The following is a 13,103-nucleotide window of genomic DNA, read 5'->3' as shown; positions in this document are numbered from 1 at the left end:
GGGAACTAGAGCCAGTTACAGATCTTGGGAACTAGAGCCAGTTACATGTGAAGGTTGATCTTAGGGAACTAGAGCCAGTTACATGTGAAGGTTGATCTTAGGAAACTAGAGCCAGTTACATGTGAAAGTTTGGGATACTTTTTTATTGAGAATTCATGATCTGAGTTTTTGTATCACATAGGTTTATTACTTAGGTATTTAGGGCAAGAATTAGCACTTTAACCTCAGAAAGTTTGACCGTCTTTTGTAACCGCTGAGAGTTTGGCCGCCTTTTGTGTGGAATTTTCTTCTGTGAGGATATTTAGTTACGGTTATAAGAAGGATATTTGAAGGATAGGGGGTAGGTAACTCTCTCTCTCTGTATATAAAATGAACTAACAAAGTACTGAGGGAATAAACTGATAAAATGAAACTGATTAACTAGAAAGGAAACTAAATTTGATAAGTAACTATCAGTTAACATGTGCTGTGTATATATATTATTTATGTATAACGGGGTTACGTTAAAAACTTACATCTAGTTAGGAATGTAAAATAGTTATTCATACAATTCTAGATATTTGCAAATAGTTATAGTTAGTAGTTATAGACATATTCGAATCACCATCTTCCACCCTGTACTTAGATAACAGACATTTCTCTATAAATCAATATATTATCAAATACTAATACGGAAAGACCTAAGTATGAAATAACAGCAAATGGTTCATGAAGATGTGTTGGTGGTGGTGTCGAGTCTCAAGGGTTCAGATGTGTTGGTGGCGGTGTCGAGTCTCAAGGGCTCAGATGTGTTGGTGGCGGTGTCGAGTCTCAAGGGTTCAGATGTGTTGGTGGCGGTGTCGAGTCTCAAGGGTTCAGATGTGTTGGTGGCGGTGTCCCGAGTCTCAAGGGTTCAGATGTGTTGGTGGTAGTGTAGAGTCTCAAGGGTTCAGATATGTTGGTGGCGGTGTAGAGTCTCAAGGGTTCAGATGTGTTGGTGGTGTCGAGTCTCAAGGGTTCAGATGTGTTGTTGGTGGTGTAGAGTCTCAAGGGTTCAGATATGTTGGTGGCGGTGTAGAGTCTCAAGGGTTCAGATGTGTTGGTGGTGGCGTTGAGTCTCAAGGGTTCAGATGTTCACAGGTTCACTTGAAGATCTATGTAAAAGTGGTGCTTAAATGTTGATGACTCGCTTAGTTAAAGTTATAAGTTACATCAACAATAAATATCGGTCTCTCCAGCTTCTTAACTGCAAAAGATTACAATTACCTTAATGCTAATCTAATCTAATGCTATTATAACCCCTCTAGGTAAACATTAGGGTGTTTAATTAAAACATTAGGTTAAATAAGTTGCTGGTCTAATCCTCAGATAAATTAATCCTTTTATCTCTCATTTGTATCTTATAGTTATTCATCAATCCTGTATTAACTCAGAATACACTCTTAAAGACTCTAACTATTGACGCAAGTAGTGATAATATATATATATAAATCAAGATCAGTATTTGTCCGGAATATCATCATAACCGGACAACTTTTTCGATTGTGGAAATATTTTATCTGGTTTCCGTTAAATGTCGTTAACGGACGACACTGGTCTACGCTCGGATCGTCCGCCACCCTCCATCTACCAGGCTTTCGTGGTGTAGTGATAAATGATAATAAGTCTTACACACACACACGTATTATCATCCTGTCTGGGAATACTTAAAGGTCAATACATTGAATTTTCCTCTCAATGCATAAATGACTGAGTGAAACTAGAGTACAGTTGTGAATATGCAATGAGATCGATTTACTAGTTCACATTGAGATTAGCCGTGGATGTTATTGATGGAGTTCATTAAATATAAAACAAAATTACATGCCTCTCTTACTGTAGACTCATCAGTTATGTCATTAGTTTAATTTTGATTTGGGATTGTTTAAGAGTATTTCTGGATTAGATAACAACTTTACCACATACCTCGAATCCATGTGAGAAGAAGTCAGAAAATAAAATTCCCCCCAACAATACCTCGTCAAAACTGTCTTTTTCTGTGACTTTTGTGATATTTTTTTTTCCCCACGTTACCCATACATTATGTTCTATAAAAGTATGTTGACGGCCCCTAATCTACAGTAGAATGACGTCAAAGTTACACTGAGAGAGTATTTTAATTAGATATTTTCACCTCCCGCTAGATGAAGGATTAGCTTAACGTACCAAATCTTTTTATGAAAATTATTATAAACTTTATCACCGGATGATATAAATGGAAATACATGTGTGGTCGTTAAATTGCGTTAAATTCATTGTAAACAACAACTATAACAACTTTTACAACTTCGTTTATTAAAATCTATAACAACTTTTACAATCACGTTTCTAAACAACTTCCTATAACTTCACGAGAGACATAAAGTAGCGTACGGTTAAACTATCATCAGATAATACAGTACAACAAAGTGACAGGATCATTTTTCTTCTTTCTCTCACCGTGGCTTAGATCTGCCGCCCTGACCTCACGTCTCCTGTACCCTATGTGTGAGGTCTTCTTGGGAGGCTGTCAATTCTCACCTTCTGAAACCTCCCAAGAGAACTAACCCACTAATTAGTATATAGTTATAATTCACACTAGGCTCGAATACCAACTGTTGACGTAGTATTAAGTATTATATATTGGATGACCTAGATTTGGTATGTTTGACCTTTAAACATTATTCTATATACTGTCGTAACATTGTTTGGTGAATTATATGCATAAGAATATAGACGATATGTTATAGATACCAACTGATTAATATCGATAGATTAATATAACATTATAAGAAAAAACGTAGGCCTATGTATACGACATTCTAGTTACTAATAATTAATAACAGTTACGGTAATACTTTAGTTTATCGCCAGAGTTACGGTAATACTTTGGGGTTTTTTTCCCCACCAGAGTTACGGTAATATTTTAGTTTACCCACCAGAGTTCAGCAGCTCGGGTGGTGAGGGTTATCAGGGTGGGTCATTTATTCACATATTAGTACATCTGACCACTGTCCCCTCTCACGTCTCCTTAAAAGTGTGAAATTCTGCCCCTTGAGAACTGTAGGATCATGTTGTAGAAAAGGTCTCACGATTTATTAGTATGTGTTTGTAAGGTAGTGGAAAGCTGAGATTAAATGGGTAGGTCTCTCTCTCTCTCTCTCTCTCTCTCTCTCTCTCTCTCTCTCTCTCTCTCTCTTGAAGCATAAAGTGATAGTGAACACAATGGTTGAATGGTATAGCAATATTAAGCGATCTATAACAAGGTTTAGTTCTTATATAACTGGGATATGTTAGACTAGTTTATATTATCAGTATGTACAAAAGCAAATTCACCTCTCAGATTATTTTTACTTGAAAAATACCACCCTAACCTAACCCTCAGATAGTGTTTGGCTGGTTAATCTTCATGTGAAATAAAGTTAGGGATGTCAATGTTCAGGTGCTCTAAAAAAAATCTGTGTTTTTCATTGTCTAGAAATACATTCAGTTGTACTTAATTTTTCACACATCGATTTGGATTATAAAGTTAAAGGAAAGTCCCAATTGGAATGAAAAAAGAATAATTGGGATAAAAATTGTCACAGTAATCAGAAATGGACGTACGAATGTTAATTTGAATATAAAGTACAGGTAAAATTCCATTACTTTTATCAGGATATTCGGTTTTATACAACCGATATATAAAACATTAATCAGTACGATACGCTAGGAATAAATTCACCTTCACTACAAAACAGAATATTAAGTAATTAATTCATTCTTACTTGTGTTATACAGTGACGAGAATGACGCGTTCCGGTCACAATCACCATCTAAGTCAGATATCTTGGCTCCTGACCTGAACTGTGTGTGAGTATGTGTGTTAACAGTTATCAGGACAGAGTGAAAAAGTGATTTGTGTGTGCGTGTGGGTGTGTATTTCTCACAGGCACCCTACAGCCTCGTATATCAAAGGGTTTATGCCGCCTTAACGCTTCCTCCTGTACCTTGCGTGTGAGGTCGTGGTGAGTGTAGTAACCTATCACCTTCTTGCAAGAACTCTAGCCAGATAAGTGTATTTAATTACAATTTACATTTTGCTCTCAAACCTCCCAGACAATCCTCAACTAACAGTCCCGTATCGTGTTTGTTAATTTACGCCTCTGGAGCGGGAGACGTGAAAAGGTTAAGGTGTTTAACGTTTGATATAAAGCCTACAGTAATTCTGCCAAGTCAAGACGCAATCACAATTTTGACTAGGTTAGGTTAGGTTAGGTTAAGTTTGGTTTGGTTTGGTTTGGTTTGGTTAGGTTTGGTTAGGTTTGGTTAGGCTTGTCAGGTTTGGTTTGGTTAGGTTAGGTTAGGTTTGGTTAAGTTAGGTTAGGTGAATTTTTTCGTTTTTTTTTTTGCTGGAATGTTTCGTCCAGGATGTGAGTTAGACGTTCTTAGAATATCTTATCAGTTCATTTTCTGGTTATATCCACAGGTGTGTTACTGTAGACAAACTAATATTACGCTTGGAATTGTTATAATTTTGGATACACAAACTAAAACCTAATAAGTCACCAGGTGCCGATGAGATATATTTGCCAGAGTATTAAAGGAATGTAAGGAAGAGCTTAGTATGCCCTTAGCAAAGTTGTTTAACATGTCCTTAAAAACGGGTGTAGTACCAGAATCCTGGAGGATAGCGAATGTAATACAGATTTTCAAGAACGGAGATAGATCACTATCCTCTAACTACCGTCCAATCAGTCTAACATCAATTGTAGGCAAATTACTGGAAGCAATCATTTCAAACTCTATTCGAAATCACCTGGAGAAGCACAAGTTGATCAAAGATTCCCAACATGGCTTCACAAGCGGGTGTTCATGTCTAACTAATCTATTAAAAAAAAATTCAGCTGTTTTCAAATCAGTGGACGAGGGGCACAATTATGATGTGGTATATCTCGACTTTTACAAAGCCTTCGACAGAATCCTTCACGAAAGGTTAATAAGAAAAGTGGAGGCTCATGGCATTAAAAGAGATATTCTAAAATGGAATAGGGCGTGGTTACAGGACAGGAAAGAGCGAGTGAGCAAAAACGGCACTAAATCCGATTGGAGCAACGTCACTAGTGGAGTACCCCAAGGTTCAGTACTCGGACCATTATTATTTATTATATACATAAACGACATAGATATCGGCGTACACAGCAACATAAGTAAATTTGCTGATGACACTAAAATGGGGCTTTTAATTAAATCTGACGAGGACTCCGCAAAACTACAGGAAGATCTAAAAAAAAAATCGAATGTAAAGTACTCGGTTTGGGAGATGTAAACAGGGAAACCAGATACCATATGAACAAGATGTTATAGAGAAATCCGACTGCGAGAAAGATTTAGGAGTAATGATAAGTAGGAATCTTAAGCCCGCTGCAGTTTCCTTCATTCTTATGTTCCTCTGTATCTGTCTTCATACTGTGACCCGATTTAAAGCACACACGAATTAGGTGAGGTCCGGACAAAGCCTCCCCTTGGACATAACCTCCTCAAGTTAAGTGCAAAGTTGGACAAAAATACCTTATTTAGAGTAAAAAAATAGGACAAAAGCCCCCATTTGTTCGATTTTCAGATTATAAGTCCATTTTAATAATTTTAGTTCTGGTTAGGTTAGGTTAAGGTAGGTTAGGTTAGGGGCTTTTTCTCCTATGTTTTACCCAAAATAAGTATTTTTGGTCCTACTTTGCACTTTACGTGAGGGGGTTTAGTCCAGTGGGGTTTTGTCCAGGGGGGTTTAGTCCAGTGGGGTTTTGTCCAGTGGGGGTTTTGTCCAGTGGGGTTTTGTCCAGTGGGGTTTTTGCCCTACACTCGAGTTAGGTTTGCGAATTATTTTCAAAATGTATAGATATATCACCAGTGCATGTTAGTATTGTGTAGTGTAGTGTAGTGTAGTGTAGTGTAGTGTAGTGTAGTGTAGTGTAGAACAAACAATATTCTGTTCCGTTAAATAAGCTGAATTGGTTGTAAAATATTTTAACCTAACTACGATTTGTTTTGTTTAGCTGTGTAGATTCCGTAACTTTTATATTAATGCCATCTTACAGGTTTTCTACAGGTTTTCAAGTTATTCTTTTGTTTTACTTTCAAAATGATCCGCGGGACGAATATTTAGTACAAAGGAGTCTTAGAGAGTTTATGAACGCTTTATGTCTGGAGACGTAAATAATAGCTTGTTTTTAACCCCGATTTCAAGCTTGTTGTTAATAATAATGAAAATATAGGGTTAATGAGTCACAATATTATTTATAAACTCTTTTAAAACCTTAAATTTTTCATCAGTAACCAACAAAAAATAATGAGGACAATTATGAAGAGAACAAAAAAAAAACACAACTATAAGGCCATGTAAATAAAAAATTGAAAATCTGGGAATATAAATTAGTGTATCAATGGTAGACTTAGTCCAACACCTGTGATAAACACTATTATTTTTCGCTATCCAAACCTTACAGCCATAGCCGACTCATTGCAGTTATATGCTTAAAAGAACTTCCAGGTTATAGACGGCGTTGCAATGACTCACAACACTATAAAGCGAGTGAAGGACAAAAACTCCCTAGGGCAAAATCCCCCGGAAATAAAGCCCCCCTCCTGGACATAACCCCTAAGACAAAGGCCCCCTTGAGAAAAGCCCCCAGACAAAAGCCCCCTAAGACAAAAGCCCAGGGACAAAAGCACATATATTCACTGCGGACTCATAACACAGCCCATGAAAGATAAGAGCACAAGGCATTTTTATAACCAGTTATTAAAATACTAAACACAAGATTAATTGGTTCGGTAAACATGGAACTGACTTTATTTCTTTTTTCGCATCACTGCTGAAGTGTTTATTGTGTATGGAGCGAAAATAATGATACTCCCCCCTCAAAAAAAAAATAGTAATAATAATAATAGAAAATAAAAAATACATTATTTTATCCTACAACTTTGTTTATTTACGTATTTTAAATCACCTGAAGATTAGGCCCCAGCTTATCTCACCATTAATATTAAACACCTTAACATTAACATAAGATAACATACCTTAACATAATCTAACCTAAATTGACTTACCTCTCCAAGTAGCTTAATGTTAATCATCAGGTAAAATAAACTGGGGTGTATAATCTTCAGGTGATCCCAAACTTTTTTTTTTAATGTAAAGATTGATAACTGGGAAGGAGTAGATAACAAGCATCTTACACTGTGAGGTAAGCATGACCTTGGTTGAGATATCTCAGTCACCGGGATCCTTATCTGTGGGGTTGTCAATGAGTATCAGGGCAGGGAAGACCAAGCACCAACACTAAGCTGAAGTAAGCTTTTGTCCTGCGCTCGAGTCAACTTCGTGATGCCCCCCCCACTCGTTCACATAGACGTAGACCTCGGACCCAATCCTTATTCTTACACCGTCTTTGTGATCGTCTGTGGTCCCTTTGCTGTCTCTATGAAAGTCTCCCCCCTCCCCCTTCCCTTCCTTCACGCTGTCTATGAGGGTATCGAAATCCCCTCCCCCCCCCACAACCTTCCTCCCGTCAGAACCCCATCTCTTCCCGTCATGTAGGTGCAGTAATCACACTCACCTGTTTTAGAGGCGTCGTGTCCTCTCCATCAGCTGTCGATTCATCAAACATTATCCCAGCCGTAATTGATAACAATCTAACCTAACCATTGGGATTGGAGCTTAATAATAACAGGTCCCAATCCCAGAAAGTACTACTACCAATGGATTCCAATTTTTAGGAATGCCATGTTTTTCTATGTTTGCATCAGACATAATTTTTTTTTTAAAGTTTAATAAGATTGAAAGTCATTAGTTGTATTGTTTCTGCCGTTCCTTGTTGACTGGTGTTATAATTCTTTCTCTCAGTATTCCTCCCTGACCGAAAGTTTGGGGATATATAGCAATGATACTCTTCATCCATCCATCTGTCCGTTTTGTCCGTGATAGAGTTGGCCCATCCGTCCGTCTGTCCGTGATAGAGTTGGCCCATCCGTCCGTCTGTCCGTGATAGAGTTGACCCATCCGTCCGTCTGTCCGTGATAGAGTTGGCCCATCCGTCCGTCTGTCCGTGATAGAGTTGACCCATCCGTCCGTCTGTCCGTGATAGAGTTGGCCCATCCGTCCGTCTGTCCGTGATAGAGTTGGGTATATCCACTCGGTAACCTGCCACAGACCAAGTGGATTAATTTCAGTATTAGTGTAAAAGCAAAAATTAAAGCAGCGTCTTACTGAGCAGTACTGGAAATGTTGGTAGTTCAGTATTTCAGATTGTCAAGGTCGTTTTTACCCACGAGATTACAGGGGGGAGAAAAAATTAAAATAATGTTAATTTTCGAACTAGAACAGCTAAGTTACGCTGCCCTCTTTTTTTAATACACCAAACTATTAAATTGTTGGGTCTTTGTGTAAACATTGAAGAGGCGGAAGCATGGAGGGTAAAAAAGGCCCCCCCCCCAAGCAAGAGATAACGGATAAAGAAAGGAAAGGACAGAAAATGGAGGAAAGAGGTGAAATAATACATACAGCATATTTTTGCATTATTTTTTCGACGTCAAATATTGCGTCGTGGCGATATTTCCATTGTTCAGTGTAGTATATATTTACTTTTTTTCAATATTCGACCTGATTTGTACATAAGAGCAACCATGTACAGTGTATATAACGTAATACAAACTGTAATTAATGGATATCATGTTTTATCTCACCTAACCTAAACTAACCTGATTTGAGGAAAGTTTGTTTTAAGATAAAGAAGAGCTTCTTAAATTAAAAAGAACAGTAAAAGAATAATCTATGCAAAATTGTACTGAAAAAATATGACACAACGGACGAAGGATAAGGAGTCGTAGCGTTCATTATCAAAATCATCGACCCCCCCTAAGATTTGAGTGCCTGTACAACTATAAAACAATTAAACTAAAAAAAAAATCTCGGAACTCAATATTACGTTGAATTCTCTAGTCTTGCGATAACTGGTCACGAAATGATAAAATTACTGATATAATCTTGCGGTTGAGAAAATGTCAATGTATATCGTCACTCGAGCCAGATCCCGACACACTCACCCGGCAAAATTTGTACTTTTTCATCGCATTCTCTGTTCTGTTTTAAATCAAGTTACCATTAATTTTCCTGTTAGTTCTTTAAGTACCACGTAGTATCCCCACTTAAGACTTTAATTGTTAGAGGGCAGTGATGTATTATAATATCAACAAAGTCGTCTCTCCTCCATATAAACGAAGTATCGCAAGTTTAGAGTTACCCCGACCAAAGGCCCCTCGGACAAAATTCCCTCAGTTAAAGTGCAGAGAAGGATAAAATCGTCCCACTTTTTACATTAATGTTTCTCAAGGTTAGGTTAGGTTTCTGTCCGAGGGGGATTTTGTTCTAGGGAGATTTTGTTTGAGGATATTTTGTCCAGCGTGGATTTTGTAGTACACTCAAGTTGAGACACAAGATGGGTGCGTGTTCCAGTGTCTTGTTTATGGACGCTGTTTCACTGCCACGCATCACCACTTCTTTTTCAATAATTACGTGGCTATCAGTGACCCTAGAGAGAAAAAAACTTGCCTTCTCAATATCAATGTTGTTTAATTGGACATCTAATATACTATAGGAATAGTTATATGTGTGTGTGTGTGTCTGTCTGTCTGTCTGTCTGTCTGTTCTGGGCAGCCGAAACGGCACAGTCGTTTTCCATCAAACTTGGTGGAAAAATCGCAAAAAATTCGTAGAGTGGAACAAACCTGGTCCCATGTCGATGGTTTCTTTAGGAAGGCATAAATTAACCATTTTATTTACGATGGAAAACGATGCAAGTCTACGGACTTGGCGCACCCTAATTAACCATGCAAGTCTACGGACTTGGTGCACCCTCATTTGCTGTACGCTAGCCAAGCACGAGCGTTCAAACTTTCACCGGGCACGAAGGGCCCGCGATCTCTTGTATTTTACTATATATTTCTGGTCCTTCCCTCCCCATGATACGCCTAATACCTTTATATTGTTTCACATTTATCTTCACTGCGGTATTTTATGGCGTTTGTATTAAATGGTAACAAATATGGTCTCATCAGCTATCATCCGTGATTTTGACATCTTTTTTTTTAATAAAGTGGATTATTTATATGCCTCGAACCCGTCTCTCTGATTTTCTGTAACTATTTCGACGGGTGTTTACATTCTCACCCAACATTTTCTTGTTTTATGTATCTACATTCCTCTACATACTACCAGTTAATCCTGTTCCTTTCTTTTATTACTCCTAGGGTTTCACTTCCTGACTCTTGTTATTAGTTGTTCTACACGGGTCTATCCTTATCACTGAAAAACATCCTGGTCTTCTTCTTCCTCCTCTAATGTTAGTTCTATCAGAGTAAATCCATTTCCCAACATCATCTGGTAACCTCCGCCACCCAGGCCCACCCCGCACCCTTCTCGTAGCCTCATCTATTCGCTTTTCAAACATCGTATATCTTTTTGTTATTGCCTAGATGGATTGTTAAATTTCTTTGGATGTGTGTTAACGTTGATAGCTGTGTAGTGTATGTGCATGAGGGTGATGTTGAATGTGTGGGTTGTAGGTTTAGTGACGTGTTATTTTGTTGAACTCTGAACTTCATCATTACTGTAAAAGATTGTTTATTTGTCGCAGTCCGCTCTCCTGAGGATACGGATATCCTCCTAATCACTTTGAAATCTTAGTAAAAAAAACATCAACTCAATTCGTCACAGATCCGGGAATAATTTTATTTAAAAAATGTTAAATTGAATACATGAATAACATTTTAATATGTATTATATTTCGTGTAAATTGTACTGTAGAATGTTCATCAACTTTCTTATTCAATATATTATTTTCTATTTTCAAATAATTATGTCGCCTCTTATTTTGTTCTTCGAATCTTATGTTGGCTATATTTTGCATATCCTGTTAACTTACATTCATCCTCAATAATTGTTTTAAGATATTCTATTATATTATATTATACATTTTTTTTAAATAATATCTGTGAAATATTATATGTTATTGAGGAAAAATATACTATAAATAACATAATCACATTTTTAATATATAAAATCGTATACAGTGTTCTATTTGTGGAATATTAGATATGTGACTGAGGGTTGTACAATATTGTAAATGGGAAACAACACGTTACTAGTGCCGGAAGCTGAGCTAGCTGGTAGAGCCTGGTATCATCACTTCCTGCTCTTGCCGTCAATCCTTCAGACAACGTGACACAGCCCTTGTTGTTGTAGACGATGCTTCATATGGATGTAAAGCTGATGAACTTTCAACTATTGGGCCACCATCAACTGACATTCCCAGAATTTTTTTTGGGGGGGTGTGGGGAGGTGTGAAGTTAATGAGATACTGGGTATATATTTATTTGATCTTACTATCGTGCAAGTTCTTGTATAGGTTCAGCATATACTGTGTATAGACTTTGCATAACCAAGAAAATCCCAAGAAAAATTTTTAAAAGTTAATGTTGAAAGATTATTCATTTGTTTGTATTGGGTAAATGTTTAGTATGAAGTGAATAGATGAGAAGGCGCTGTTATGAAAATGTTTATCAATATGTTACTATATACTCCTTCGTGTACCTCTATACTACAGTCATTAAACATTATTCTAAGTTATATTCATAATAATAGTAAAAAAAATGTCCAAATTTGTCGAAAGAAATTCTCCAATGTGGCCAGGGTGGATTGTAAAGTAATTCTGGATAAATTGTGTTGACGTGGCGATGGGTGAGGATATGTGTACAGTCATTATCTCCGGGTAGTGTAGTGGTGGATGTTTGGTTTGGTGACGTGTGTACAGTGTATTGTTTGGATGGTGGGGGAAGGGGGTGTTAGTTGTGTATGTGTTGATGGTTGTGTTGACAGGTGTAGCTGGGTGTTGGGTGGTGAAGGTGGGTGGTGGCAGGTGTAGGTGGGTGTTGGTAAGTGTAGGTGGGTGTTGTCTTGAAGCATCATGCCATTACCTGACTCGTGACAACTCTTCGGGAGAACCCGCATTGTATTCCTAGCAAGTTCAACGAAAACCTGCAGCACCTGAAGATTAGACACCCTAACGCTAACCTAACCCCAACAGGTAGCGCTAGAATGGTTAAACTCTAGGTGAAATATGATGGGGTGTCTAATCTTCAGGGGGTCCATTTTCGGGAATTCATACCTGGTAATAATGACAATGGCAGTATAAAACAATAATAAATAAGAGTTGGGCCTAATAAGAGCAACAAAGAAGAAGAAAAAATAATAGAGGCGGTGATAATAACGGTACTAAATGAGAGTAGCAAGGTCAATAAAACTTAATAATAATAATAATAATAATAATAATAATAATAATAATAATAATAATAATAATAATAATAATAATAATAATAATAATAATAATAATAATAATAATATCTCAGTTTGAATGACCACTGGGGGTAAGACTGTACTGTACTGTCAACAAGGCGAAAGGTGGCCTCCAGAATTATCTCCCGAGTTTATGGCGAGCCGCTCATTAGCCGACAGTCAAGGGTATCCTACCTCCTACCTGGCCGCTATTATACAATGTCTTACTTCTTATTGTCATCTGTGGCCCCCGAGAGTATCTGACAGCCCCCACCGTTGACCCGCTGTGTATAGATAGATCAGAGAGATAGATCGATTAATAGGGATAGAGAGGGGTGAATGAATTGTTAAATAGGTAGATATTTATTAAGTAAAATCGTTATATAACTTCGCGATAATTCAGCATATACGTAATTCCACGCCACTTATAAGATATAAGCTACATAGACTGACGTTTCGAAATTTCTACCGGACAATACAAGACAAAAGGAAACCATTTTAAGTTTAATTTTACCTCCTGTATACATCTTTACTTCCTAACTTGACTGTCTATCACTGAAATATATTTGTTTAATAGCCCTCCTGTTCTTCATTACCCTTCTTCTTTATATACTTCGATTAAAACATTTGTAAAGCATGATGAGTGATTAATAATAAAGAAATAAATCGAATTACCTCAAAACAAATAAGTTAGTCATTAAAAGGTATAAGTTTTCTATTAAATTAATAATATTTGTAC

General features: G+C 37.2%; 1 protein-coding gene across 2 annotated transcripts in view; it reads left to right on the top strand.

The window, feature by feature from the left end:
- LOC121853587 (general transcription factor 3C polypeptide 5-like) overlaps window positions 1-13,103 on the top strand; it is a 59,712-nt gene that overhangs the window by 36,507 nt on the left and 10,102 nt on the right. Inside the window, exon 1 of one of the 2 annotated variants that reach the window (XM_042347813.1) lies at window positions 3,783-3,849. The exons of the other annotated variant lie outside the window; for it this stretch is intronic. The gene's annotated coding sequence lies outside the window, so the exon portion shown is untranslated. Of the gene's footprint in view, window positions 1-3,782; window positions 3,850-13,103 lie in introns of those variants that run through there. 2 annotated transcript variants of the gene reach the window in all.

Source organism: Homarus americanus, unplaced genomic scaffold (genome assembly GCF_018991925.1).
Source record: "Homarus americanus isolate GMGI-L3 unplaced genomic scaffold, GMGI_Hamer_2.0 scaffold4896, whole genome shotgun sequence".
Classification (NCBI taxonomy): Eukaryota; Metazoa; Arthropoda; class Malacostraca; order Decapoda; family Nephropidae; genus Homarus; species Homarus americanus.
The sequence above is the reverse complement of the archived record's forward strand: the minus strand, read 5'-3'. Positions and strand labels throughout refer to the sequence as shown.